At 57.6% G+C, this 4,632-nt stretch overlaps 3 non-coding genes across 3 annotated transcripts in view; all 3 read left to right on the forward strand.

Moving 5' to 3' along the window:
• Positions 1 to 424: 424 nt before the first annotated feature.
• Positions 425 to 2,333, forward strand: LOC126444165 (small subunit ribosomal RNA). The gene has a single exon (XR_007582466.1). It is a non-coding gene; the product is annotated as a small subunit ribosomal RNA (ribosomal RNA).
• Positions 2,334 to 2,686: 353 nt separating this feature from the next.
• Positions 2,687 to 2,841, forward strand: LOC126444162 (5.8S ribosomal RNA). Its single transcript, XR_007582463.1, has one exon. It is a non-coding gene; the product is annotated as a 5.8S ribosomal RNA (ribosomal RNA).
• A 188-nt stretch (positions 2,842 to 3,029) lies between these two features.
• The window catches only part of LOC126444161 (large subunit ribosomal RNA), a 4,151-nt gene continuing 2,548 nt past the window's right edge, over positions 3,030 to 4,632 (forward strand). The window contains exon 1 of the ribosomal RNA XR_007582462.1: positions 3,030 to 4,632. This exon is cut by the window's right edge and continues 2,548 nt beyond it. This is a non-coding gene — a ribosomal RNA (large subunit ribosomal RNA).

A 4,632-nucleotide genomic window follows, 5' to 3' on the forward strand; every position in this document is an offset into this window, starting at 1 on the left:
GTTGGCGCGTGCGCTGTGCTGGGAGAGTTCGCTTCGGCACCCAAGTGGGGCTTTTGTCCTTCTGTGGCGCTGGCGTTGGAGCTGCCGGTCACCGTAGGTGGCGCGTGTTGTCTCCCGCCGGCAATGCCACGACAGCACGCTCCCGGGCCTCTGTCGGCAGCGGCAAGCTCAGTTGGGAGCACGGGTGGTCGCACCTAAAGCGTCTACTCGCCTAACTCCGGGCGATTGCGCCTCTCTCGAACCCGACCAAGTACTTAGGACGGCGCTGCGCGCCGCCGGGACCTGAGAGGGTTTCGAGGTGTGTTGTGCAGGGGAGCTCAGCCTCCTCCTGTTTGCAGAATAATTGAGCGGACGCTTGCGTGTTCGCGCGGGCCCCCGGGACACACTCCCGGGCGGCCGGCTGCTCAGCTCTAGTTGACGCAGCTCCCTGGTTGATCCTGCCAGTAGTCATATGCTTGTCTCAAAGATTAAGCCATGCATGTCTCAGTACAAGCCGCATTAAGGTGAAACCGCGAATGGCTCATTAAATCAGTTATGGTTCCTTAGATCGTACCCACGTTACTTGGATAACTGTGGTAATTCTAGAGCTAATACATGCAAACAGAGTCCCGACCAGAGATGGAAGGGACGCTTTTATTAGATCAAAACCAATCGGTCGGCTCGTCCGGTCCGTTTGCCTTGGTGACTCTGAATAACTTTGGGCTGATCGCACGGTCCTCGTACCGGCGACGCATCTTTCAAATGTCTGCCTTATCAACTGTCGATGGTAGGTTCTGCGCCTACCATGGTTGTAACGGGTAACGGGGAATCAGGGTTCGATTCCGGAGAGGGAGCCTGAGAAACGGCTACCACATCCAAGGAAGGCAGCAGGCGCGCAAATTACCCACTCCCGGCACGGGGAGGTAGTGACGAAAAATAACGATACGGGACTCATCCGAGGCCCCGTAATCGGAATGAGTACACTTTAAATCCTTTAACGAGTATCTATTGGAGGGCAAGTCTGGTGCCAGCAGCCGCGGTAATTCCAGCTCCAATAGCGTATATTAAAGTTGTTGCGGTTAAAAAGCTCGTAGTTGGATTTGTGTCCCACGCTGTTGGTTCACCGCCCGTCGGTGTTTAACTGGCATGTATCGTGGGACGTCCTGCCGGTGGGGCGAGCCGAAGGCGTGCGACCGCCTCGTGCGTGCTCGTGCGTCCCGAGGCGGACCCCGTTGAAATCCTACCAGGGTGCTCTTTATTGAGTGTCTCGGTGGGCCGGCACGTTTACTTTGAACAAATTAGAGTGCTTAAAGCAGGCAAGCCCGCCTGAATACTGTGTGCATGGAATAATGGAATAGGACCTCGGTTCTATTTTGTTGGTTTTCGGAACCCGAGGTAATGATTAATAGGGACAGGCGGGGGCATTCGTATTGCGACGTTAGAGGTGAAATTCTTGGATCGTCGCAAGACGAACAGAAGCGAAAGCATTTGCCAAGTATGTTTTCATTAATCAAGAACGAAAGTTAGAGGTTCGAAGGCGATCAGATACCGCCCTAGTTCTAACCATAAACGATGCCAGCCAGCGATCCGCCGCAGTTCCTCCGATGACTCGGCGGGCAGCCTCCGGGAAACCAAAGCTTTTGGGTTCCGGGGGAAGTATGGTTGCAAAGCTGAAACTTAAAGGAATTGACGGAAGGGCACCACCAGGAGTGGAGCCTGCGGCTTAATTTGACTCAACACGGGAAACCTCACCAGGCCCGGACACCGGAAGGATTGACAGATTGATAGCTCTTTCTTGATTCGGTGGGTGGTGGTGCATGGCCGTTCTTAGTTGGTGGAGCGATTTGTCTGGTTAATTCCGATAACGAACGAGACTCTAGCCTGCTAACTAGTCGCGTGACATCCTTCGTGCTGTCAGCGATTACTTTTCTTCTTAGAGGGACAGGCGGCTTCTAGCCGCACGAGATTGAGCAATAACAGGTCTGTGATGCCCTTAGATGTTCTGGGCCGCACGCGCGCTACACTGAAGGAATCAGCGTGTCTTCCTAGGCCGAAAGGTCGGGGTAACCCGCTGAACCTCCTTCGTGCTAGGGATTGGGGCTTGCAATTGTTCCCCATGAACGAGGAATTCCCAGTAAGCGCGAGTCATAAGCTCGCGTTGATTACGTCCCTGCCCTTTGTACACACCGCCCGTCGCTACTACCGATTGAATGATTTAGTGAGGTCTTCGGACTGGTACGCGGCATTGACTCTGTCGTTGCCGATGCTACCGGAAAGATGACCAAACTTGATCATTTAGAGGAAGTAAAAGTCGTAACAAGGTTTCCGTAGGTGAACCTGCGGAAGGATCATTACCGACTAGACTGCATGTCTTTCGATGTGCGTGTCGTGTCGCGCAACACGCAGCTACCTGTACGGCTCGCAGTAGCCGTGCGCCGCGTGCGGAACCACGCGTTCGTCTCAAAACTAACGGCAATGTTGTGTGGTACGAGCGCTGAAGCGCTGGAGCGGCTGGCCTGCGGCACCTGGCGCCTGGCGCCGGTTTTGAATGACTTTCGCCCGACTGCCTGTCCGCTCCGGTGTGGAGCCGTACGACGCCCATCGGCCGTGAGGCCGTTGGACACTGAACGCTGGAACAGGGCCGCCACACGCCTCAGTCCCGCCTATGCAACTGTCTCGAAAGAGATGGTGGAAACTATGAAAAGATCACCCAGGACGGTGGATCACTCGGCTCGTGGGTCGATGAAGAACGCAGCAAATTGCGCGTCGACATGTGAACTGCAGGACACATGAACATCGACGTTTCGAACGCACATTGCGGTCCATGGATTCCGTTCCCGGGCCACGTCTGGCTGAGGGTCGGCTACGTATACTGAAGCGCGCGGCGTTTGCCCCGCTTCGCAGACCTGGGAGTGTCGTGGCCGCCTGTGGGGCCGGCCGCGTCTCCTTAAACGTGCGATGCGCGCCCGTCGCCTGGCGGTTCGCATACCGGTACTTACTCGGTAGCGTGCACAGCCGGCTGGCGGTGTGGCGTGCGACACCTCGTACAACGACCTCAGAGCAGGCGAGACTACCCGCTGAATTTAAGCATATTACTAAGCGGAGGAAAAGAAACTAACAAGGATTCCCCCAGTAGCGGCGAGCGAACAGGGAAGAGTCCAGCACCGAACCCCGCAGGCTGCCGCCTGTCGTGGCATGTGGTGTTTGGGAGGGTCCACTACCCCGACGCCTCGCGCCGAGCCCAAGTCCAACTTGAATGAGGCCACGGCCCGTAGAGGGTGCCAGGCCCGTAGCGGCCGGTGCGAGCGTCGGCGGGACCTCTCCTTCGAGTCGGGTTGCTTGAGAGTGCAGCTCCAAGTGGGTGGTAAACTCCATCTGAGACTAAATATGACCACGAGACCGATAGCGAACAAGTACCGTGAGGGAAAGTTGAAAAGAACTTTGAAGAGAGAGTTCAAAAGTACGTGAAACCGTTCTGGGGTAAACGTGAGAAGTCCGAAAGGTCGAACGGGTGAGATTCACGCCCATCCGGCCACTGGCCTCCGCCCTCGGCAGATGGGGCCGGCCGCCCGCGCGGAGCAATTCGCGGCGGGGTCGTGTCCGGTTGCCTTTCCACTCGCCGCGGGGCGGGGCCGTTCCGGTGTGCGGTGGGCCGCACTTCTCCCCTAGTAGGACGTCGCGACCCGCTGGGTGCCGGCCTACGGCCCGGGTGCGCAGCCTGTCCTTCCGCGGGCCTCGGTTCGCGTCTGTTGGGCAGAGCCCCGGTGTCCTGGCTGGCTGCCCGGCGGTATATCTGGAGGAGTCGATTCGCCCCTTTGGGCGCTCGGGCTCCCGGCAAGCGCGCGCGGTTCTTCCCGGATGACGGACCTACCTGGCCCGGCCCCGGACCCGCGCCGCTGTTGGCTCGGGATGCTCTCGGGCGGAATAATCGCTCCCGTCAGCGGCGCTTCAGCTTTGGACAATTTCACGACCCGTCTTGAAACACGGACCAAGGAGTCTAACATGTGCGCGAGTCATTGGGCTGTACGAAACCTAAAGGCGTAATGAAAGTGAAGGTCTCGCCTTGCGCGGGCCGAGGGAGGATGGGGCTTCCCCGCCCTTCACGGGGCGGCGGCCTCCGCACTCCCGGGGCGTCTCGTCCTCATTGCGAGGTGAGGCGCACCTAGAGCGTACACGTTGGGACCCGAAAGATGGTGAACTATGCCTGGCCAGGACGAAGTCAGGGGAAACCCTGATGGAGGTCCGTAGCGATTCTGACGTGCAAATCGATCGTCGGAGCTGGGTATAGGGGCGAAAGACTAATCGAACCATCTAGTAGCTGGTTCCCTCCGAAGTTTCCCTCAGGATAGCTGGTGCTCGTACGAGTCTCATCCGGTAAAGCCTATTCTCAAACTTTAAATGGGTGAGATCTCCGGCTTGCTTGATATGCTGAAGCCGCGAGCAAACGACTCGGATCGGAGTGCCAAGTGGGCCACTTTTGGTAAGCAGAACTGGCGCTGTGGGATGAACCAAACGCCGAGTTAAGGCGCCCGAATCGACGCTCATGGGAAACCATGAAAGGCGTTGGTTGCTTAAGACAGCAGGACGGTGGCCATGGAAGTCGGAATCCGCTAAGGAGTGTGTAACAACTCACCTGCCGAAGCAACTAGCCCT

Source organism: Schistocerca serialis, unplaced genomic scaffold (assembly GCF_023864345.2).
Source record: "Schistocerca serialis cubense isolate TAMUIC-IGC-003099 unplaced genomic scaffold, iqSchSeri2.2 HiC_scaffold_241, whole genome shotgun sequence".
In the NCBI taxonomy this organism is placed as follows: Eukaryota; Metazoa; Arthropoda; class Insecta; order Orthoptera; family Acrididae; genus Schistocerca; species Schistocerca serialis.